This window comes from Nerophis ophidion, linkage group LG02 (assembly GCF_033978795.1).
Source record: "Nerophis ophidion isolate RoL-2023_Sa linkage group LG02, RoL_Noph_v1.0, whole genome shotgun sequence".
NCBI lineage: Eukaryota > Metazoa > Chordata > Actinopteri > Syngnathiformes > Syngnathidae > Nerophis > Nerophis ophidion.
In genome coordinates this window covers 36,041,799-36,068,387 of record NC_084612.1, presented here as the reverse complement: position 1 = coordinate 36,068,387, position 26,589 = coordinate 36,041,799, and the positions used below count along the sequence as shown (strand labels likewise).

General features: G+C 39.7%; 1 protein-coding gene across 7 annotated transcripts in view; it reads right to left on the bottom strand.

Moving 5' to 3' along the window:
- tead1b (TEA domain family member 1b) overlaps positions 1–22,466 on the bottom strand; it is a 179,241-nt gene extending 156,775 nt beyond the window's left edge. For all 7 annotated transcript variants that reach the window (XM_061882826.1, XM_061882839.1, XM_061882847.1 and 4 more), the window contains exons 1-2: positions 22,299–22,466; positions 21,747–21,876 (exon numbers count right to left, since the gene is read on the bottom strand). The gene's annotated coding sequence lies outside the window, so the exon portion shown is untranslated. The remainder of the gene's footprint in view (positions 1–21,746; positions 21,877–22,298) is intronic.
- Positions 22,467–26,589: the final 4,123 nt, after the last annotated feature.

Below are 26,589 nucleotides of genomic sequence, written 5' to 3'. Positions count from 1 at the left end.
AAAGTGTTGAAAAAAATTAGATAACATTTTTTTTGTCCTGTCCAGCTTCTCAGGCAAATCATATAGATGCCCATATCGGCTGTTCAGATTTAATTTACAAAAGAGAAGTGTAGGATACTTCTCTTGTTGCTTTATTTGTATTTGACTTTAATGAATGTACCGTATTTCCTTGAATAGTCACCTGGCAAGTAATATGCGCCTGCCTTGAATTACTACTGGGTAAAACTCGCTCCCCAAATTTATTAGCGCATGCTTACTTTAACAGTCGGGTCAAATTCATAACGTCACAAGTGACGCTTCCCTTGTCGTCATTTTCAAAATGGCGGAGGAGTTTTTTTCTTTTTCCTTTTACTGTGTGTAAACCAGGGGTCTTGTTCCACAGCCATACAGATCACATTAAAGGTTGTGATATAAAACAATTTTAAGATTCTTACTAAATATACACCCGCTAGCACCAACCCCAACACCCCCCCCCCCCCCGCAGCCCCCCTGCCCATCTCCGTGCATCGGTTGAGGTGGGCGGGGTTGGGGGTGCGTGTATAATATAGCCAAGAGTCATGGATGCATTGGAATTCTGGGTAATTCTTATGTTGCGTTTATAATGTGTTACAGAGCCAATGTTCTCCAGAAATGTGTTTGTTATTCTTGTTTGGTTAGGGTTCACAGAGTGTGGCCCATATTAGTAAGACTTTTAACGTTTTTTATATCACAACCATCATTGTAAACGGTATGGCTGTTGAGCAAGTATGCATTGCAATCTCGTATGAGAAGCAGCGAAATACATGCGTCCTACCGGCACGCAGACATCATGGTGCAAAATTGGGTGCGATGACATGTTGTAGAGCAGTGGTCCCCAACCACCAGGCCGCGGCCGCAGAACAATTTAATATTATTTTTTTTTTTTTATCACACTCAATCTTTTATTGCATGCCATTGGTAAGCAGGGGTGAGAAGAGGTTTTAAAATTATTAGTGCCTGCTTACTCTTACAGCATGCCTTGAATAAGCGCAGGAGTGAGAAGAGGTTTTAAAATAATTAGTGCCCTGGAGGCTATTCAAGGAAATACGGTATTTATTATAATTTGGTGCTAATCTAAAGTCTTAACAAGCTGCTATGCTTCGTACTGCCTCTGTCAGTGCTTCTTTGCAGCACCCAGCATTGTCACTCCCCCACAACCATCTGGTTGGTTACTCGCAGAGCGGTAACAGCCAATCAGCAGTGCGTATTCAGAGCGCATGCAACAGCCAATCAGCAGTGCGTATTCAAAGCGGTAACAGCCAATCAGCAGTGAGTATTCAGAGCAAATGGAGTCAATGCTCAAGGCAGAGACAAGCAGAGAGGAGAGAAGGTGCGGGTTAGCAGAAAGGTGTTTAGCAGGTCAGAATAATGCAGCGGACTCTCCCCAAATTATAATAAACACCTCCCAGTCAACTACTAGTAACATAACTATTAGCCCGTTGACATTATGGTAAATGAAGAGTTTCTGTCTCTGATAGTTGATATAATAATGTAACTGCATCATAAAGCCTACATGAACTCCATTGTGTTCGGGGATGAATAGTCTCTCCTATTGCAATTGTACTAACTTTTCAGCTATAGTTGCATTAAATAATTAGTAATGTAGGATCCTGGTTTCCCTGCTATCACATGTTGATAAAAATACAACATTTACATAATAAAAATCAACTACGGGCTTCTCAGATGCTTTAATAAATTAAGCATGAGTTGAGCATATGTCAGCATGTGGCCCCACTTTTAACTCTTTTTTAACTCTAATTTGACTTAGTCATTAATTTGTCTTAGTAAGTCAATATTTACTAAGTTAAAATGACATAATTAGTATCTCAGGTAACTCGGACTATTTTGTGCTTTGTCTTTTTATCGACATATATATCGTATATCGCCCCCCCCCCTTCCCCCTGGAGAGACACCACTATATATTTTTAAAATAGTGTTTTTAACTTTTAAAACATGGTCTTCCTAAGCCCGGGTCATATTGCAGTAACCTGCTGAAAGACCAAGCCAAATCTTCTTCGTAAATAATGTAATATCAAGCCAAAGTATCTACTGATTTTGATTTGCTAACTTGACAAAGAAAATGTCTTGAATGTAAGACATCCACCTTTAATAGATTAGAGTTTCCATGCATCTACAAATGAGATACTTCTTATAAGCTATGTGAGTTGTCACTGAAGGGGTCTCTTAGTACCATAGAATCTGGGGACTAATTGTGTTTGCCAGAGGAAGGTATGAATGTCACCTATTGAAACACTTGTGGCTAACAGATAATTGCATACTTTTCTTTTTTCAGAGTGCGCACCATAGAAATGGTCTTGGTTGTGAGACATGGGCTAGGCAGAATGGCCAGCAATGTAGTAAGTGACTGTGGTAGCCAAGCAGAGTAGTCACTGTAACATGGAATTATGGGAAATTACACTTACTGGGAGATTACATAAACCCCTCACAGAGCTGGAATCTAGCTCCTTAAATTAAGAGAACCCATTTCAACCATCAGACTGAGCAAGGTAATGAAATAGCAGATGAGAGGTCTCAAATGTAATTTTTCATGTGGAGTTCTTTTGTGCTGTTATCTCAGAAGGTGTAATAATGATTCCATGAATGACTTTTGTGCACCCCATAATGGCCCAAGGTAGTTAAGGCCGCAATGTGTAAAACCATAATCACCATGCGATTTCAAAACTTAACATTTTCTAGCTGTTGTAAAGACATAATTATGACACGAACAACAAAAGTATTTCATTTTGAGCAATGTGCATTGCACCATGAGCATTCTGAATCACAGCTTGAGCTTCTATTATAATAGCAAATTAAAAAGTAGCAATAAAAGGGTCTTTTGAAAGAGTATCGCTTAAGACCTTGAGATACAGTTATGCTGACAATCAATTCAAAACAAATCTAGGAAAATATTTTTGCAATTACCTTTTGAATTTAACTTATTTAAACATATTTTGCACACATGCATGAATAAAAAGAATTCTACCAATGCAAAAAAAATGCCCCATTGACCTCAAACTTGCACGTTGTATGAAAACGAATTACTACTACTTAATTTGAAGGAGAAAAACTTGCTGGGAAATTATTAATAAAACCTGTCATGCAGAAGTGGATACAATTGTTGGTTATATACATATTCACCAGTCAAAAATTATGTACACATGCCCACTCTCTGATCAATACAAAGCAGCATAAAAAAATGCTTTTACCAGCATTTATAATTTATGCTTATGCCATTCTGGTACCTTATTTTATTTCCTCAAATCAAGTCGTATCGTCGACGTCTTTAACCGTCTGTGTTGCGCAGCTAATATAATTGTGTAATGGTCCATCTTGACATAACAGTCCAATGTACAATGTTGTGGACAAATAAACACGGAAGGATTTTTTTTTTAGTCATCAGAGCAATGCGGGAGGCAATGAAACGAGAAGGAATTACACGGAAGCTACTGACGAGCAGATGGTGTTCTTGTTTTTTTCCATCCATCCGCGACCCCGAATGGTACAAGCGGTAAATGGATGGATGGATGGATGGCATCCCATCCATTTGAAAAAGGGTGGATGGATGGCATCCCATCCATTTTCTACCTCTTGTCCCTTTCGTTCCCACAGATAGACAGACAACATTCACACACTAGGGCCAAATTAGTGTTGCCAATCAACCTATTCTCAGGTGCATGTCTTCGGCGGTGGGAGGATGACGGAGTACCCGTAGGGAACCCACGCAGTCACGGGGAGAAAATGCAAACTCCACACAGAAAGATCCCTGGCGCAGGATCGAACCCAGGACTTTCGTATTGTGAGGCAGACGCACTAAGCCCTCTAACACTGTGCTGCCTTCTTGTTTTTTTGGGGTTTTTTTGCTTTAAACAATTTTACTGTGAGGAAGTTGCAAACAGCACCTTTAAATCGAAAAATCCACACATGTATTGGTGCAATACATCTTTGACCAGTATTTTAAGTCAAAGCATAATCATTTTGTAAATGTATCAATGGTTGCTTCAAGTGCATTATGCGTGTATAAGGTACTTTTTTGAAACCTTATTTTGTTAGTGCAGTCACAGCACTGTTATTGAGAAGAGGAAAGATGTGCTGCTGTTGTGAACACGAAGAGTGGGAAGCCAACTTGCGGCCGCATAAAAAAAAAGTCAAAGCTTCTCAAGTTGTGACTGCTGTCCGGTTCAATGATGTGTTGTCGTTCACAAAAACACAAGCAGATGAGATGTGTTGTGGGAGAATGGATTGTTCTTGCTAGCTTTTGCTTTGTAGTCGGTGGCCGTCTCTAAATGTTTTACTTTAAGACGTGTTTTGTGGATAAATAAGCAGTACTTGACTAATTATTATTCAAACCAATATGTTCATTCTTCACACAATGACAGCATTTCACTCACGTTTTTTAATTATCCCTGCATTTAACAGCGGTTTACGTTTTATTGGCCAATTCTGTGTTTTCATCCATGGTTATGTGAACAGAGAAATGCCGTAATTTTGTTAAGTTTAGTTATTAGCAATTAGGCATGGTAGTGCTGTGTCATGTAAAAAGTAGCAACTTTAGTGAGACTCAGAACTTTTAGGTTACAAGGTCTTTGTTTCACCCATACTGTCACTCATACGTTTTACCGTTACAAGCTCAGGAATTTGCATGCACGTTCCACAGCCCATTAATCGTTTTTTTTTTTTTAGATTATAATGTTTTTATGATCATGAGAAACAAAATCTAAATTGTGATTAAAATTTGATTACATGTGCAGCCCTACAATCTGTGATGTCACAAATGGCCGACTGTTAAAAAAAAGACTGAAAAACACAAGAGTTCGAAGGCAGCCAAAAATGCATGGAAACTCATTCCCAAATGAATGAACTTCACGATTTGCCGCTTTAGCATTGTTTCACACAAGTATCCAACATTGTAACATGTATAAGTCAGAAAAGACGAAAATCATCATACTGCAGGTCCCTTTTAAAGACTGACTAAGGGCAAAACACTAGAGTACTCTGAGGTGGTCATCTATGAACCCTCATTTAAATCCAATTGGACATCTGTGGAAAGATCTAAAACATGCATGCTAGAGACGGCACCCAGAGAACCCAAGCAAGGTGGAGCACTTTCCTAATGACAAGTGCGCCAAAATACCCATTGATGGTTACCCCCTCGTGTTGAAGCATGCTGTGCAGTAATTGCTTCAAAAGGTTTATTTATATACATTACGATTGTACGGTATGCCAGTACTAATATAGTATAGCGACATTAATTAATCATATTCGGTACTGTACCGCCTTTAAAAAGTACCAGTACCCCCGACCCCTTTTTTTGTTAACGGCATGACGGCCCATCTTCGTCATATCGTGATATTGCTTTTTTTACGAGCAGAGAAGCATGTTCGGCAATGCACAATCACGGAGTACTTAAAAGCAGCTTAAAAACTAACGATAAAGGTGAAGTCATAACACTGAAACGCCATCAAGAAGAGGTGCTTTAAGACATGGCTAGCTAGCTGGCTAACGTCCAGCCCCAGTCAGCAGTGTTTTAGCTACTTCTAGATCACTAATCCTCGCCTCCATGGCAACAAATAATGTAAGGTTCCTACAAGTATCATCCCTGCAGGACGAGCAATATCTAAACATGCTTCACTACATATTGTAGCTCACCGGCATCAGAATGTAAACAAACGCCATGGGTGTATCTACACCTGATATCCACTGTAATGATACCAAGTACAGGAACGTATCTAGTTGATACTACTATGAGTACATCGATATTTTTTAGCATCACAAAATCTTTTTTCATTTTTTTCTTATTTATATTATGTTTATAAACTGATAAAATACATCCCTGGACTCATGAAGACTTAAATTATGACCAATGTATGATCCTGTAACTACCTTGGTATCGGATCAAAAGCATCCAAACAACAGAACAATAAGTGTTAATTACATTTGAACAGAAATGTGGATAGAATATATTAAAACACAATGCAAGCAAATATTAACAGTAAATGAACAAGTAGATTGATAATTAATTTTCTACCACTTGACAAAATAATACAATGAAAAAATACACAATATGTTACTGCATATGTCAGCAGCTAAATTAGGTGGCTTTGTGTACCAACTTACTAATAAAAGAAAAGTTGTCTCGTATGTTCACTATCTTATTTAACGACAAAATTGCAATAAGAAACATATGTTTACTCTACCGTAAGATTTATTGTTAGAATAAATCCAATAATGTCATGTACAGTACTTTAACTTGAACCTAATATATATTTATGTATGTATGTGTATATATACAGTATGTGTGTGTGTATATATACATATATATATATATATATAAATATATATATATATATACACATATATATATATACACATATAGATATACATATATATATATATGTATATATACACATATATATATACACATATATACATATATATATATATATATATATATATATATATATATATATATATATATACACACACATATATATATATATATATACACATACTGTATATATATATATATATATATATATATATACACATACTGTACATATATATACATATATATATACACATACATACATAAATATATATTAGGTTCAAGTTAAAGTACTGTACCAATGATTGTCACACACACAAAATTATTTCCTTGATCCCCCCTGGGAGGTGAGGGGAGCAGTGAGAAGCACCGGTGGCCGCGCCCGGGAATAGTTTTTGGTGATTTAACCCCCAATTATACATTCATGTGTATGTATATATATATATATATATATATATATATATATATATATATATATATATATATATATATATATATATATATATATATATATATATACATATCTTTGACTAAAATTAAAATGTCATGTCTGACATTTAATATTTTTAGCATTTATGTCAGTTAATATTTCATTGTTTCTTGTGTTTGTTTTCATTTTTTGTCATAAGGGTAAAAGCAATTTCAAAGACTTCTATGGAATTACAACGAAATGAACCCAGATTTCCCTCGCCCGGACGTGGGTCACCGGGGCCCCACTCTGGAGCCAGGCCCGGAGTTGGGGCACGATGGCGAGCGCCTGGTGGTCGGGCCTGTTCCCATGGGGCCCGGCCGGGCACAGCCCGAAGAGGCAACGTGGGTCATCCCTCCAATGGGCTCACCACTCATAGGAGGGGCCATAGAGGTCGGGTGCATTGTGAGCTGGGCGGCAGCCGAAGGCAGGGCACTTGGCGGTCCGATCCTCGGCTACAGAAGCTAGCTCTTGGGACGTGGAACGTCACCTCACTGGGGGGGAAGGAGCCTGAGCTAGTGCGCGAGGTAGAGAAGTTCCGGCTGGATATAGTCGGACTCACCTCGACGCACAGCAAGGGCTCTGGAACCAGTTCTCTCGAGAGGGACTGGACCCTCTTCCACTCTGGCGTTGCCGGCAGTGAGAGGCGACGGGCTGGGGTGGCAATTCTGGTTGCCCCCCGGCTCAATGCCTGTACGTTTGAGTTCAACCCAGTGGACGAGAGGGTAGCTTCCCTTCGCCTTCGGGTGGGGGGACGGATCCTGACTGTTGTTTGTGCTTACGCACCAAACAGCAGTTCAGAATACCCACCCTTTTTGGGTACACTCGAGGGAGTACTGGAAAGTGCTCCTCCGGGTGATTCCCTTGTCCTACTGGGAGACTTCAACGCTCATGTTGGCAACGACAGTGAAACCTGGAGAGGCGTGATTGGGAAGAATGGTCGCCCGGATCTAAACCCGAGTGGTGTTTTGTTATTGGACTTTTGTGCTCGTCACAATTTGTCGATAACAAACACCATGTTCAAACATAAGGGTGTCCATATGTGCACTTGGCACCAGGACACCCTAGGCCGCAGTTCCATGATCGACTTTGTAGTTGTGTCATCGGATTTGCGGCCTTATGTTTTGGACACTCGGGTGAAGAGAGGGGCGGAGCTTTCTACCGATCACCACCTGGTGGTGAGTTGGCTGCGATGGTGGGGGAGGATGCCGGACAGACCTGGCAGGCCCAAGCGCATTGTGAGGGTCTGCTGGGAACGTCTGGCAGAGTCTCCTGTCAGAGAGAGTTTCAATTCACACCTCCGGGAGAACTTTGAACATGTCACGAGGGAGGTGCGGGACATTGAGTCCGAGTGGACCATGTTTCGAACCTCTGTTGTCGAGGCGGCTGATTGGAGCTGTGGCCGCAAGGTTGTTGGTGCCTGTCGTGGCGGTAATCCCAGAACCCGTTGGTGGACACCAGCAGTGAGGGATGCCGTCAAGCTGAAGAAGGAGTCCTATCGGGTTCTTTTGGCTCATAGGACTCCGGAGGCAGTGGACGGGTACCGACGGGCCAAGCGGTGTGCAGCTTTAGCGGTCGCGGAGGCAAAAACTCTGACATGGGAAGAGTTCGGGGAAGCCATGGAAAACGACTTCCGGACGGCTTCGAAGCGATTCTGCAATTTCATCCACATGTGTATTAAAAATAAAATATAAGCTTCAAATCTTATGAAAATCAAGATATGAGTTTTTTTTAAAAAGTATTTACAATACCATCAAGGAGTGTCCACAAAAAAGGCTACAATATTGGCAGGCTTCTCCCTTTTACAAGAAATCCTTTTGAGTTTATTTTCTTCCTCCTAAAAAGTGTGAATGTGTCTTATGTTATCTCACGCAAACCTGACGCCTGGACCCCACCGCCTATTATCAGGCTACTATGGTATCAATCTTTGTTTGCCAGGGAATAGGATTGATTTACAGTTGTGTCAAAGCAGCCCTGCTCTACCCGCCTCAAAATGAGAACCACATAGCAACAACATGGCCCGGACAACATCAGCACTTGAGCAGTCCACAAAAGATCAGAGGCATTCAAAACGTCCTACAAAATCCTACACTGGGACATTTGACTACAATTTTAAAGACCCCAAAATGCCCTCTGTTTCTTGTAATAACAAAATGCATATAAACATAAATGGACCTCTAAAATATCAAATAAAACCAGAGCTCAGAGGATATTTGCCTATCAAAAATATGCAGCACATTCCAGACAGTGTGTGCCTACACCTCAGTGGCGTGGAGCGCGAGCGGAACACATAAAGCTCAGGAAATTAAAGCTGTAAATAAAGGTCCGTCAGATAGAGGATCTCGTGACGGTTATGAGAGCAGAGCAGGCTGAGCGCTGGCCACAGGCTCATTCAAGACCCGTGCGGACGGGCATGAAAAAACAAATCACTGTGATGAGTTTGAGGGCGACCATTTGCATTTCCTTGTCGACAGCCTTTATTGTGCCCATACATTTTCCTCTTTATTTTTTTTACACTGCTAACTACAACATATCAAACTTAAAGGAGACCCATGAAGAGTTTCCTCTTTTCTGACTTATAAATGTTATAATACTGCATATTCTTGTAAACCAATACCAAAACGTCAAATCATGAGATTATTCTATTTGGGCATGAGCTTGCATGCCGTTTTGGATGCCTCTGAAAGTTGTATTTTTCAGGGTTTTTTTTTTTTTTTTTAACATTGGACAATAATTGCCATCACAGATTGATGGATGCGGGCATTTCGAATATATGCTGTCAGTCAGACTCTTCTCTATCTGCTGTAACGAGATTGTTAGCTTTAGCCTCGTGTGTCATTCCTTCTTGTTTCATGCCCTTCCACCTGCTGCGTTGTCTATGAAATAAATATTTCCATGTTTATTTGTCCACAACATTTTATTTGGGACGATTTTGTCGGCATGCACCAATAAAAAGTTTGATTAGCTGCTAAACTCAGACAAAAAAGACATCGCCATTGCAAGATTATTACTTAATTTACGGAAACACAAAATAAAGTAGGAATAAATATTATTTGCGTCTAATCATGGCCGACACCGACATGTGACATGCAGTGAGACACATTCTGATAAATGCAGATTTTTTTGATGGGGCTCTGTATCAATTTGAGAGTGTCCAGATGAAACTTAATATCTATACTGTTTATTTTCGACCTTTCCTGTAGAAGAAAATAGCAGTGATATTCCAGGCCTCATTTTTTAACTTTTTAAAGTCAAGGCAAGTGTTGGCTTAAAGGAGGGCTCATATTTTAGGGCACCAAGGCAAGTTGGAAGGGCGTCAAGGCAAACATTATATATACATACATATATATATATATACATACATATATATATATATATATATATATATATATATAGATATAGATATACATATATACATATATATATACATATATACATATATACATATATATATACATATATACATATATATATATATATATACATATATATATATATATATATACATATATATATATATATATACACAGTATATATATATATATATATATATATATATATATATATATATATATATATATATATATATATATACCGTATTTCCTTGAATAGCCGCCGGGGCATTAATTAATTTAAAACATCTTCTCACTCCTGCGCTTATTCAAAGCATGCGGTAAAAGTAAGCAGGCGCTAATAATTTTAAAACCTCTTCTCACCTCTGCGCTTACCAATGGCATGTAGTAAAAAATTGAGTGTGAAAAAAATTAAAATAACAAAGAATTATTCTGCGTCCGCGGCCCGGTGGTTAGGGACCACTGCTCTACAGTATGTCATTGCGCCCACTTTTACACCATGCTGTCTGCGTGCCGGTGGGATGCATGTATTTCGCTGCTTCTTATACGAGATTGCAATGCATACTTGCTCAACAGCCATACCTTTTACACTGATGTTTGTGATATAAACAACTTTAAAACTGTTACCAATATGCGCCACACTCCGTGAACCCACACCAAGCACATTTCTGGAGAGCATTGGTTCTGTGGCACATTATAAAAGCAGCATAGGGATTACCCATAATGCCGTGCATCCGTGACTCTTGGCTGTATTATACACGCGCCCCCAACCCCGCCCACCTCAACCAACGCACGGAAGGGGGGGGGGGGGGGGGGGTGTTGGTGCCAGCGGGTGTATGTGCATTGCATTCTGGGTAGGTGTTGTGTTGCGTTTGTGGTGTGTTGCAGGGCCGATGTTCTCCAGAATTGTGTTTGTCATCATTTAATGTGGGTTCGCGGAGTTTGGCGCGTATTGGTAGGAGTGTTGAAGTTGGTTTATATCACAACCATTACTGTGATCTATATGGCTGTGGAACAAGACCCCTGGTTTACTCACAGTAAATGAAAAAAAAAATTCCACCGCCATTTGAAAATGTCGGCAAGGGAAGCGTCACTTGTGACGTCACGAATAATACCCGGCGGTTAAACTTCACGATACATGGCCCCATTCAGTCTTTCCTTAACACGGATCAATCGTCCTGTCCCCTTAGCAAAAAAACAGCCCCAAAGCATGATGTTTCCACCCCCATGCTTCACAGTAGGTATGGTGTTCTTGGGATGCAACTCAGTATTCTTCTTCCTCCAAACACGACGAGTTGAGTTTATACCAAAAAGTTCTATTTTGGTTTCATCTGACCACATGACATTCTCCCAATCCTCTGCTGTATCATCCATGTATCCATTTTGGATACATGGATACATTTCCATCATGCTTTGGGGCTGTTTTTCTGCTAAGGGGACAGGACGATTGATCCGTGTTAAGGAAAGAATGAATGGGGCCATGTATCGTGAGATTTTGAGCCAAAACCTCCTTCCATCAGTGAGAGCTTTAAATGGTTGACCAAATACTTATTTTTCACCATAATTTACAAATAAATTATTTAAAATTCCTTCAATGTTAATTCCTGGGGGGTTTTTTCACATTCTGTCTCTCACAGTTGAAGTGTACCTATGATGAAAATTACGGACCTCTGTCATCATTTTAAGTGGGAGAACTTGCACAATCGGAGGCTGACTAAATACTTTTTTTGCCCTACTGTATATGAATACATATACATACACAAGTATAGGATATACTATTATCAAATGTCCATCCATCCATCCATTTTCTACCACTTATTACCTTTGGGCTCGCGGGGGGGCGCTGGTGCCTATCTCAGCTACAATCGGGTGGAAGGCGGGTTACACCCTGGACAAGTTGCCACCTCATTGCAGGGCCAACACAGAGAGACAGGCAACATTCACACTCACATTCACACACTACGGCCAATTTACTGTCGCCAATCAACCTATCCCCAGGTGCATATCTTTGGAGGTGGGAGGAAGCCGGAGTACCCGGAGGGAACCCACGCATTCACGTGGAGAACATGCAAACTCCACACAGAAAGATCCCGAGCCCGGGATTGAACCAAGGACTACTCACGACCTTTAATTGTGAGGCAGACGCACTAAACCCTCTTCCACTGTGAAGCCCCTGTATCATAAACGAATATATAAAACGCCATGCAATTTTCATTTAATTATTGTTTACATCAGCGACTTATGTTCAATGTTTACAAAAAAGTACACAAATTCACTTGTGTTACACACGTGGTCGTTGACAGCCACGAATCAAAATAAACATTCACGATACCATGCAATTTTTATTGCATTATTATTTTCATCAGCGACTTATGTTGAATGTTTTCTTCATGCAAAACGGGGTCCTATGCCCAGCGCGTGATCTGCGTATAGAGAGACGGCCTTGCTTCCACAAGTATGGCGGACACGTAAATTTTTTCATTTTTTTATTTGATAGGAAAAAAATGTTTGTCACTGTTTTTACAGTGTTTACAGCAGTTAATTAAATACATAAAGATATTTAGTAAGTATGTTAATTTTCTACTAACCATAGTCAATTTGTGCAAAATTTGGCTATGGTAAGCCAGTTCCTTTATTTATTTCAAATGACTTTAAAGTATGGCACAAGAAGCCTCCCCTCAGAAAATATACTGAAACACTCAGAGAAACGCAATTTTCGACGTCTATTTTGTGGAGTTTTCTGTTCACTTCTGACTCGCATTTCCTTGCTCACAATACAAGACATACAACACCACAACGTTGGCAGTATTTGTAAACAAACACAAATGGTATAAATTCCTCTATTGTAATCCACAATGTCTTTCAGAGAATAACTGTTTGTTATTTTCCTATTCAACTCTTACATACCAGCGTCAATACAGAAGGCTAGTGATAAATCCATTGGGAACAGCATATTGAGCTGTATGCTACACAAACAAACCATACTGCACTGTTTTAAAGTGAGGTGTCGAAATGTATACCTTACATAAATATATATCATTGATACAGAATAGTACAGTATGGATCAATATTGTTGTACTCTTACAACTTCTCACAATATAAATGCAAAAACCCCAAATACTTAAAAGAGCTAAGTTTTTATAGAAAACAACTAGAATTCTAATCTAATTTACAATGTACATTTTGCATATTAGTATTCCTGTGCCTCCTCTGAACCCAGAGAGAGTAGACATTTGGAACCAGCAATGGTAGGAGGATATATTTTAATAAAAGCCACTAATCGTACACTTTCAGTGATTGAAGTGACCGAGCCGAGATCACAATTATTGCCTGAATAAGGAAAAGGAAGTTGCAAAGATGTCCTGTTTTTTTTGCGGTTAAGGACACAGATTGTTTACACTTCAAAGACGGGTGTCTGAAGGTGACTCATCTGATGATTCACAGCCTATACAGTGTTTTTTTTCATTACTGTCTTTTGAATAACTTTTCAGCAACTGCATATAAAGTATGAGTTTAAGATGAGAGTGCAGTTAAGACAAATTCGATTTCCACGTGGTGATGATTATTGGACTGAAAGACTGAAATATGACACTGTGAATGGAAGTCCAACAGACTGATGCTAAGACAGTCTGACTTTGAACATGCATGTTTTAAACAAAAAAATGTTGCATTAACTAACAAGGTCTGACAGAATCAAAGTGCCTCCGGCAGACCATTTATGGATGCAGTATGAAACAAATTTTCTTAGATGACGTCAGTGGCTTTGAGCCAGCTTTTCCTTGTTGGTGGCACTCACCACTAGCCTCAGTGGGCCCTACTCAAACTGCTGAGCAGCAGCGCACACTTTAAAATTCCCTTTCTAGACTAGGGTTTACCTCAGGGCACAAACAGTCTGGAAGCCTGCGGGAGTGTCCTCTTTTTAAATGTGCTTTGACCATGTGATATGATCCTACAAACCTGCAACATATCGCATCTATAGTACACAATTAGTTACTCTGTGTCGAGATTATCTTGCAGTTTTCTCTCGTTTTTAATTTTCATAACAATAAACACTTTTGTACAGTTAGTTCAAGGGAAGCATGGAACATATTAGGAGTATGAGGAATATCACTTGGTCTTAAAACTACCACAAAAATGCTAGGAGTATGGGACATTCCCGTGAAGAATTTATTAATGACAGTACAATTTAAACTTGCGAAAACTGCTATAGATTTTTAACAGCTGACCGAAGGTTTCAATTTAACCCAAGCGTATAAATCTAAATAGTGAAGTATGTGGCTGAAAAAAAATATCCTCAACTATATATATATATATATATATATATATATATATATATATATACATTGTTATAATTAATTCTACTCAGTGGCCTAGTGCACTGGTTCTCAACCTTTTTTCAGGGATATACCCCCTGTTAAAACGTTTTGAATTCAAGTACCCCCTAATCAGAGCAAAGCATTTTTGGTTGAAAAAAAGAGATAAATAAGTAAAATACAGCACTATGTCATCAGTTTCTGATTCATTAATTTGTATAACAGTGCAAAATATTGCTCATTTGTAGTGGTCTTTCTTGAACTATTTGGAAAAAAAGAAATGTAAATAACTAAAAACGTGTTGAAAAATAAACAAGTGATTCAATTATAAATGAAGATTTCTACACATAGAAGTAATCATCAACTTAAAGTGCCCTCTTTGGGGATTGTAATAGAGATCCATCTGGATTCATTAACTTAATTCTAAACATTTCTTCACAATAAAAGAAACCTTTAACATCAATATTCATGGAACATGTCCACAAAAAAATCTATCAGTCAACACTAAATACTGCATTGTTGCATTTACTTTCACAGTTTATGAACTTACATTCATATTTTGTTGAAGTATTATTCAATAAATATATTTATAAAGGATTTTTGAATTGTTGCTATTGTTAGAATATTTTTTTTAAATTTCACGTACCTTCAAGTACCCCCAGGGGTACGCGTAGCCCATTTGAGAACCAGTGGCCTAGTGGTTAGAGTGTCCGCCCTGAGATCAGTAAGTTGTTAGTTCAAACCCCGGCCGAGTCATACCAAAGACTATAAAAATGGGACCCATTGCCTCCCTGCTTGGCACTAAGCATCAAGAGTTGGAATTGGGGGTTAAATCACCATAAATGAGTCCCGGGCGCGGCACCACTGCTGCCCACTGCTCCCCTTACTTCCCAGGGGGTGATTAAGGGGATAGGTCAATTTTACTGAATATGTATTTACGTTAGTAACACTGACAAACCAGAAAAATGTTGACAGATTATCATAGCCCAAGTCTAAACACCATACAGTATGCACAATATTACATAACCATAAACTGAAAGTCTAAGAGCAACTAAGGTACTTATACTAACTAACCACATATACTACACTAAAGATACCAGCATGTTTAATACAGGCGTCAATATCACAGTTGACATATTTTTTCCACGTTCTTAAGTTTTCCTTAAGCATATAGAGTATAGGATTGTAATCAAGCTCAAACGAATGCAACTTTTCCACCTTAAACTACACATCAAGAAGAAGGTGTCTGAAGGGTACCTAATTGCTATTATGGACAAACAAAGACAACTACCTATTCTAGCACAAATGTCATGCAGGCTTTGGTCCAACCCGTTGCCCGATTGCATTAACTGAAAACAATGCATCCAATTCTATCCCCCAACACTTTTTTCTCTCCTGCCAGTGAGCGGATTCATAATGTGACATGTTTGGAGTTACGCCAAGTTCCTTGGAAATAATGTTAATAACTGTTGTGTGCAAATGCATGGACTTGTTGTGTTTTTTCTGTTCATTTGATCCTCTCCCGCATGAAGAAGTAAGCAGTGTTCTGAGCAGAGAAGATCTACAATTGCTATAATCAATTTAGGTCCCATTAAAACACTGTGTTTTTTCCTGCAGTCAAAAAGTAGATTGTGTTCCCTCCAGAGCTACCACAAGTCCTATTGTCCTTCTAATGGGCTTATTTAACTTTAGTTGTGCTGACTTTGGGAAATCCTAACATGGCGTCAGGGAGACAGCCATGATTCCGAGAGTCACTTTAATAACACGAAGCTTTGTCTCACGGTCTCACACTGCCGTCTAAAATTACGGACAAAAAAATGTATTGCATAATAAACAGCAATTGCACAATTTGATTATTATCCAAAAACATGCAGCCCCAATACACTGTAAAACACAGTATAATATTTTTGTTTGTTTGGTTTTTTACATTTAAAACATATATCAAATATCAAAGCAACACTCACATCCTTTGATTTTTCAATATGCAATCCCTGTGGAAAAAGTTTGTCATTTATAAAAGGCTAGAGTTAATTGTAAATAAATATATATTTTGGAAGAGGCTAATGAAATATTGTAAGATTATTCTTACACATAATATTTTACAATAGCAAGGGCACATGTTCTCCAAATGGGGTGAAGTGCATAGTATATAGCAGTGGTCCCCAACCTTTTTGTGTCCGCGGACCTGTTAATGCTTAATAATTTGTCCCGCGGACCGGGTGCGGTAGGGGGGTGCGGGTGCGGGGGTCCTTTTTTTGTTTTTTATGTTGATTTAATTTAAAAAAAAAAAAAAAAATGTTTTTTTTGTTTTGTTGTTTTTTTAATAAAAATTAATAAAAAATTCTTCTGTGGCCCGGTACCAATCGGGCCACGGCCCGGTACTAGGCCGCGGCCCGGTGGTTGGGGACCACTGGTATATAGTGTTAAACTTGAGAAAATACATACTTGTGAGAGGTTACTTTTAGAGAACAGGCACTTCCCAAAAAGATAAAAGGAAAAATCCCTTAAAGAAAAAAGGTGAAGAGGTAAATAAAGGCACTTGTCACCAGCAGGTATGTTGTGTTTTTTCATACAAGTTAGTTCCAAATACAGTAGAGTACTATTTTTCGACCTTCAAAATAAAAGCGCTTTGCTGACAAGATTACAGGTCAAACCGCAATCGCACAATTTTATTATTTTCCAAAAACATTAAATCCAATATACTATACAAAATATTGTTATTTTATTCAGTTTTTTCAACATTTAAAACCTATGTTAAAATTTCAAACGGGTGTTCACATCCTTTGGTTTTTCTGTATGCAACCCATGTGAAAAAAGTTTTGGCATCTGTAAAAGGCTAGAGTTCATTGCAAAAAATATATTTTCGAATGAGGCTAATCAAATATTCTAAGATTATTATTACACATAAACTGTCATAATAGAATAGGAACATGTCTTCCAAATGGGGTGAGTGAGTATAACCCATTTATCATTTATATAGCTTCAAACTTGGCGAAAATGCCTACAAGTGAGAGGTTACTTTAAGTTGAACAGACATTTCCCAAAAATAAAAATCCCTCAAAGAAAAAAGGTGAAGCGGTAAATAAAGGCACCAGTCATCAGCAAGCATGTTGTGTTTTTTCATGGGAGTTGGTTCCAAATACAGCAGAGTACTACTTTTCGACCTTTTACAATAAAAGCGCTATGCTGACAAGATTACATTCAGAGCATAAAGAACGTTTATAACTGTATTATCCATCCATCCATTTTCTATCCATGTCCCTTTTGATATTATTTATAAGAAATTAAAACCTTTGTATGATAAATGTAATTCTGTTTATTGTAATGTATATCGATTTGTTGCTTTCCTTTGCTGAAAAATGCATGAGAAGAGGGCTTTCAAAAAACAATTGCATATCAAACAGCAATCGCACAATTGGATTATTTTCCAAAAACATTCAATCTAATATACTGTACAACACAGGAAAATATTTGTATTTTTTTTTTTACATTTAAAACTTTTATCAAAGTTCAAAGTGGTGGTCAAATCCATTGTTTTTTTCAGTATGCAACCCTTGTGAAAAAAGTTTGGCATCTATAAAATGCAAAAATTATATTTTTGAATGAGGCTAATCAAATATTCTAAGATTATTCTTACGCATACATTTTCATAATAGAATGGGTGAATGTCTTCCAAATGGGGTGAAGTGAGGATACAGTGTCAAACTTGGTGAAAATGCCTACTTGTGAGGTTACTTTTAGCTGAACAGGCACTTCCCAAAGAGAAAAAAAAAAAAATCCCCCCCAAAAAAGGTGAAAAATGTACGAGAAGAGGGCTTTCACAAATCAATTGCATATCAATTAGATTATTTACCAAACACATTCAATCCAATATAATGTACAACACAGTAAAATATTTGTATTTTGTTTTGTTTTTTCTACATTTAAAACCTATATAAAATGTCAAAGTGGTGCTCACATCCTTTGGTTTTTCAGTATGCAACCCTTGTGAAAAAAGTTTGGCATCTATAAAAGGCAAAAATTATATTTTTGAATGAGGCTAATAAAATATTCTAAGATTATTATTACGCATACATTTTCATAATAGAATGGGCGAATGTCTTCCAAATGAAGTGAAGTGAGGATACAGTGTCAAACTTGGTGAAAATGCCTACTTGTCAGAGGTTACTTTTAGCTGAACAGGTACTTCCCAAAAAGAAAAAAAAATCCCTCAAAAAAAAGGTGAAAAATGCACAAGAAGAGGGCTATCACAAAACAATTGCATATAAATTTGATTATTTGATTATTTGATTATTTTCCAAAGACATTCAATCCAATACATTGTACAACACAGTAAAATATTTCATTTTTGTGTTGTTTTTTTGTACATTTAAAACCTATATGAAATGTCAAAGTGGTGCTCACATCCTTTGGTTTTTGAGGATGCAACCCTTGTGAAAAAAGTTTGGCATCTATAAAAGGCAAAAATTATATTTTTAAATGAGGCTAATCAAATATTCTAAGATTATCCTTACGCATATCCGCCCGATTGTAGCTGAGATAGGCACTAGCGCCCCCCGCCACCCCAAAATAAGCGGTAGGAAATGGATGGATGGATTCTTACGCATACATTTTCATAATAGAATGGGTGAATGTCCTCCAAATAGGGTGAAGTGAGGATATAGTGTCAAACTTGGTGAAAATGCCTACTTGTGAGAGGTTACTTTTAGCTGAACAGGCACTTCCCAAAACGAAAAAAAGATAAATCCCCCCAAAAAAGGTGAAAAATGCACGAGAAGAGGGCTTTCACAAAACAATTGCATATCAATTTGATTATTTTCAAAAAACATTCAATCCAATATACTGTACAACAGTAAAATATTTTAGTTTTTTTGTTTTTTCTACATTTAAAACCTATATAAAATGTCAAAGTGGTGCTCACATCCTTTGGTTTTTCAGGATGCAACTCTTGTGAAAAAAGTTTGGCATCTATAAAAGGCAAAACATATATTTTTGAATGAGGCTAATCACATATTCTAAGATTATTCTTACGCATACATTTTCATAATAGAATGGGCGAATGTCTTCTAAATGGAGTGAAGTGAGAACTTAGTGTCAAACTTGGGGAAAATGCCTACTTGTGAGAGGTTATTTTTAGCTGAACAGGTACTTCCCAAAAAGAAAAAAACTCCCTCAAAAAAAAGGTGAAAAATGCACAAGAAGAGGGCTTTCACAAAACATCCATCCATCTATTTTCTACCGCTTATTCCCTTTTGGGGTTGCGGGGGGCGCTGGCGCCTATCTCAGCTACAATCAGGCGGAAGGCGGGACAAGTCGCCTCCTCATCGCAGGGCCAACACAGATAGACAGACAACATTCACACTCACATTCACACACTAGGGCCAATTTAGTGTTGCCAATCAACCTATCCCCAGGTGCATGTCTTTGGAAGTGGGAGGAAGCTGGAGTACCCGGAGGGAACCCACGCATTCACGGGGAGAACATGCAAACTCCACACAAAAAGATCCCGAGTTTGGGATTGAACCCAGGACTGCAGGACCTTCGTATTGTGAGGCAGACACACTAACCCCTCTGCCACCGTGAAGCCACTTTCACAAAACAATTGCATATAAATTTGATAATTTGATTATTTTCCAAAGACATTCAATCCAATATATTGTACAACACAGTAAAATATTTTATTTTTGTTTTGTTCTTTTGTAAATGTAAAACCTATATGAAATGTCAAAGGGGTGCTCACATCCTTTGGTTTTTCAGGATGCAACCCTTGTGAAAAAAGTTTGCCATCTATAAAAGGCAAAAATTATATTTTTGAATGAGGCTAATAAAATATTCTAAGATTATTCTTACGCATATCCGCCCGATTGTAGCTGAGATAGGCACCAGCGCCACGCGCGACCCCAAAGGGAATAAGCGGTAGGAAATGGATGGATGGATTCTTACGCATACATTTTCATAATAGAATGGGTGAATGTCTTCCAAATGGGTGAAGTGAGGATATAGTGTCAAACTTGGTGAAAATGCCTACTTGTGAGAGGTTACTTTTAGCTGAACAGGCACTTCCCAAAAAGAAAAAGATAAATCCCTCCAAAAAAGGTGAAAAATGCACGAGAAGAGGGCTTTCACAAAACAATTGCGTATCAATGTGATTATTTTCCAAAAACATTCAATCTAATGTGCTGTACAACTCAGTAAAATATTGTTGTTATTTTTTCCACATTTAAAACCTATATAAAATGTCAAAGTGGTGCTCACATCCTTTGGTTTTTCAGGATGCAACCCTTGTGAAAAAAGTTTAGCATCTATAAAAGGCAAAACATATATCTTTGAATGAGGCTAACCAAATAATCTAAGATTATTCTTACGCATAAATTTTACATAATAGAATGGGCGAATGTCTTCCAAATGGGGTGAAGTGAAGATACTGTATAGAGTCAAACTTGGTGAAAATGCCTCCTGGTGAGAGGTTACTTTTAGCTGAACAGGCACTTCCCAAAAAGAAAAAGATAAATCCCTCCAAAAAAGGTGAAAAATGCACGAGAAGAGGGCTTTCACAAAACAATTGCGTATCAATGTGATTATTTTCCAAAAACATTCAATCTAATGTGCTGTACAACTCAGTAAAATATTGTTGTTATTTTTTCCACATTTAAAACCTATATAAAATGTCAAAGTGGTGCTCACATCCTTTGGTTTTTCAGGATGCAACCCTTGTGAAAAAAGTTTAGCATCTATAAAAGGCAAAACATATATCTTTGAATTAGGCTAACCAAATAATCTAAGATTATTTTTACGCATAAATTTTACATAATAGAATGGGCGAATGTCTTCCAAATGGGGTGAAGTGAAGATACTGTATAGAGTCAAACTTGGTGAAAATGCCTCCTGGTGAGAGGTTACTTTTAGCTGAACAGGCACTTCCTAAAACGACAAAAAGAAAAATTCCTCAAAGGAAAAAGGTGAAGAGGTAAATAAACGCACCGGCATGTTGATTTTCAAGCGAGTTAGTTCCAAATACAGCGGAGTACTACTTTCTCAACGAGTGAAATGTCAATTTAAGCTAATATTCCTCCGACACACAACGAGCACCAGGCAAAGATGAAAAACATGGACGTGAAACATTCACAGAAACATATCCTTCACAAATATTATTTACTAGTTTTAGGTCAACAGAAGACGCGAAGTAGCAGTGAAAGCGTTTTGGCTAATCTTGTTGAAGTACGCTAAAAAACGGGGAGAAACATACAACATAAATAAAAATATGTACTCACAACAAACTTCGATGGCGACCGAAACACGCAAAGTCCAGAGTGGCGAAGCAACAAGTCTCTCCGGTGTTTTCCGTCGAGGTGGTCCGCAAAAGCTCCGTAGAAATCCTCCAACAACTGCAGGCTGGGCTAACTAGGGAAAGAAGAGCAACGCTTACAATCGTCATCTTGTCCAAAAAACTGTTTTCGAGCAGGACGTGTGTTTGCGTTGAGGTTAAAAAAATGCTCCCGGGTGTTTGTGTGGATGTGACACGGAGCACACGACCCGTGGCGCTTTTAAAAGGGGGCGTATGAGCAGCCTTCTTCTCAAAAATGTAACAAATGTAAAATATTTTAGCCGCTCGGCCGACGAGAGAGAGTGTCCAAAGAGCCTGTTGCAACAGCGGCCATATAACCTCTTCCACCGCCCGCTGCTACGCCGTGGGGAAAATAACAAACATGTAATAAATACTAGGCCGGCGTTGTTTAAACTGCCCAGTAATGTCGAAGGCGTACACTGAAGCCAGCAAAAGTCTACAGTCAGTATGAATGCCTGCAACTAGCAAGGAAACTTACCTCGTTATTGATAATTCATATCAAACATCCACTTTTTAAGCTCGTGTGGTGTTACTGGGAATTTACAATACAGTGTCAAGTTATTCTGGTGTTTCTGAGTCGGCCAGGAAGATGTTGAAGGCGCATCGCTTCGCTCACTGACAGAGATGCAAAGAATGCTCGGAATGAGAAGAGCGAGTTTGCGTCGGGGGCGGAGCGAGAGAGGTGGCGTCATCCCGAGCCCTGCAACCTCCCTCGGCCGCGCGAGGACAAGCTGACATCCCGGGAACTGTGGCCTTCAGGGACACGCGGAAAGTTCGACATTTCAGCTCCGCCGCGGCCTTGATCGAATTACTATCCATTTCGCCGAATTAAAAACAAAGCATTCATAAACAACGTAATATTTAATAGAATATAGAAGAAAGTACTTTATTGAACCCAGGGGGAAATTCAGCACCACAGTTCGCTCACAGTAGACAATAATAATAATAAATAAGATAATTTATATCATATATTATTTGTATAATATATAATATATGAACAATATACGTGTCCTGGGTCTTCCCCGTGGCCTCCTACCAGCTGGACGTGCCCTAAACACATCCCTAGGGAGGCGTTCGGGTGGCATCCTGACCAGATGCCCGAACCACCTCATCTGGCTCCTCTCGATGTGGAGGAGCAGCGGCTTTACGTTGAGCTCCTCCCGGATGGCAGAGCTTCTCACCCTATCTCTAAGGGAGAGCCCCGCCACCCGGCGGAGGAAACTCATTTCGGCCGCTTGTACACGTGATCTTATCCTTTCGGTCATGACCCAAAGCTCATGACCATAGGTGAGGATGGGAACGTAGATCGACCGGTAAATTGAGAGCTTTGCCTTCCGGCTCAGCTCCTTCTTCACCACAACGGATCGATACAACGTCCGCATTACTGAAGACGCCGCACCCAGGACACGTTGGAAAGACTATGTCTCCCGGCTGGCCTGGGAACGCCTCGGGATCCCCCGGGAAGAGCTAGACGAAGTGGCTGGAGATAGGGAAGTCTGGGCTTCCCTGCTTAGGCTGCTGCCCCCGCGACCCGACCTCGGATAAGCGGAAGATGATGGATGGATGGATGGATGAACAATATAAATATATTTTACATTTAAGTACAGGGCTTCACTGTGGAAGAGGGGTTAGTGCGTCTGCCTCACAATACGAAGGTCCTGCAGTCCTGGTCTTTCTTTGTGGAGTTAGCATGTTCTCCCCGTGAATGCGTGGGTTCCCTCCGGGTACTCCGGCTTCCTCCCACTTCCAAATACATGCACCTGGGGATAGGTTGATTGGCAACACTAAATTGGCCCTAGTATGTGAATGTGAGTGTGAATGTTGTCTGTCTATCTGCGTTGGCCCTGCGATGAGGTGGCGACTTGTCCAGGGTGTACCCCGCCTTCCGCGCGATTGTAGCTGAGATAGGCGCCAGAGCCCCCCGCGATCCCAAAAAGGGAATAAGCGGTAGGAAATGAATGGATGGATTTAAGTGCAGTCAATGAACATATGCATTATACGGTCTAATGGCTGTCGTTATGAAGGACCTCCTGTGTCATTCCGTGTTGCATTTTGGGAGTCTGAGCCTTCCATAGAACGTGTTCGTTTTCTCCGCAAGGTCCGAGTGTAGTGGGTGAGCGGTGTTGTCCATAATGGCTAGGAGTTTTGCTACACTTCTTCTCTCTGACACCACCGCCAGACAGTCTAGATGCACTCCCACCACGTTACTGGCCTTCTCTACCAACTTGTCCAGTCTGTTTGCGTGTCTCACTCTCAGCCCACTGCCCCAGCAGGCCACGGCGTACAAGAAGGCGCTCGCCACCATCGACTCGTAGAACGTCTTCAACATCTTTGCACAGATGTTGAAGGATCCTAGCCTCCTGAGGAAGTAGAGGTGGCTCTGTCCCTTCTTGTACAGTGCCTCAGCGTGTTTTGACCATTTCAGCTTGTTGTCGATGTGTACAACTAGGTATTTATAATCCTCAACCATGACCACATCCACCACCTTGATGGAAACAGGGGTCGCCAGAGTATTCCTCCTCCTTCCCAGGTCCACAACCAGCTCCTTGGACTTCATCACATTGAGCTGGAGGTGGTTCTTTCCACACCATGTGACAAAGTCCTCCACCAGTGTTTATACCTTGTGTGATTCTTAATTAAAGTCCTAACCGTCAGTTTTTAAACTGTGTTATCAGTTTATTGTATTTGTGGAGTTGAACCAACTTAAAGGGGATTCATTCAATCAATGTTTACTTATGTAGCCCTAAATCACTCGTGTCTCAAAGGGCTGCACAAACCACAACACAAACCACTACGACATCCTCGGTAGGCCCACATAAGGGCAAGGAAAACTCACACCCAGTGGGACATCGGTGACAATGATGACTATGAGAACCTTGGAGAGGACGAAAGCAATGGATGTCGAGCGGGTCTAACATGATACTGTGAAAGTTCAATCCATAATGGATCCAACACAGCCGTGAGAGTCCAGTCCAAAGCAGATCCAACACAGCAGCAAGAGTCCCGTTCACAGCGGAGCCAGCAGGAAACCATCCCAAGCGGAGGCGGGTCAGCAGCGCAGGGATGTCCCAAGCCAATACACAGGCAAGCGGTCCATCCTGGGTCCCGACTCTGGACGAGCGGTCCATCCTGGGTCCCGACTCTGGACAGCCAGTACGTCATCCATGGCCACCGGATCGGACGGGACCCCCTCCACAAAGGAGAATGGGACATAGGAGAAAAATAAAAGAAACAGCAGCTCAACTGGTCTAAAAAGGAGGTCTATTTAAAGGCTAGAGTATACAAATGAGTTTTAAGGTGAGACTTAAATGCTTCTACTGAGGTGGCATCTCGAACTGTTACCTGGAGGGCATTCCTGAGTACTGGAGCCCGAACAAAAAACGCTCTATAGCCCGCAGATTTTTTTTGAGCTTTGGGAATCACTAATAAGCCGGAGTCCTTTGAACGCAGATTTCTTGCCGGGACATATGGTACAACACAATCGGCAAGATAGGCTGGAGCTAGACCGTGTAGTATTTTATACGTAAGTAGTAAAACCTTAAAGTCACACATCTTAAGTGCACACGAAGCCAATGCAGGTGAGCCAGTATAGGCGCAATATGATCAAACTTTCTTGTTCTTGTCAAAAGTCTAGCAGCCGCATTTTGTACCAACTGTAATCTTTTAATGCTGGACATGGGGAGACCCGAAAATAATACGATATAGTAATCGAGGCGTCAGGTAACAAACGCATGGATAATGATCTCAGCGTCTTTAGTGGACAGAATGGAGCAAATTTTAGCGATATTACGGAGATGAAAGAAGGCCGTTTTAGTAACGCTTTTAATGTGTGGCTCAAAGGAGAGAGTTGGGTCGAAGATAATACCCAGATTCTTTACCGAGTCGCTTTGTTTAATTGTTTGGTTGTCAAATGTTAAAGTTGTATTTGTTGCGATCCGCTACTTGGATCACCACATATGTTTTATACTTCCAGTTGTTGTATCACTGTTCTACACTCTTACTTCCTGTTTAGTCAGTCACCATGGTTCCTCATTGATCGCACCTGCTAATCACGTTTTCTGCACACCTGTCACTTTTTGATTACTCACCTATTTAAGCCCGTCCCTTTTTGTCATTCTTTCTGGGACTCTAATTTGCCTTTGAGCAACATTCACGACTGTCTACTACCCGTATGTATTTTCTCGCTAGCTCTTACGCTAAGCCACTCGATATTCCAGCTTTCATGCTGAATGTTTTTTTGTTTACTCTTTTGTGTGATTCGTGCCAAGTATAGTTTTTTGTATTTTCTATTCCTAGCTTTCATGCTAGCGCCATTGGTTTATTTTTGTCTGTTAGCTCCAGTGTTTTTGTTCATAGTCTGTTTTTGTTAAATGTAATAAATCATTTAAACTTACCGTTGCTGTGTTCATGCCGACGCATCCTCGAAGGGACCAATTTGGCATCACTATGCCAACCAGTCGTAACAGTATTATTAAATTGAAACTTTTATTAGTAGATTGCACAGTACAGTACATATTCCGTACAATTGACCACTAAATGGTAACACCCAAATAAGTTTTTCAACTTGTTTAAGTCGGGGTCCACGTTAATCAATTCATGGTACAAATGTATACGATCAGCATACAAGTTAATCATCAGAGTATATACATTGAATTATTAACATTATCTACAATCCGGTGAGTGGGATGTGGTGATGGGACGGGGGGGTTGGGCTAGTCCATCCATCCATTTCCTACCGCTTATTCCCTTTGGGGTCGCCGGGGTCGCTG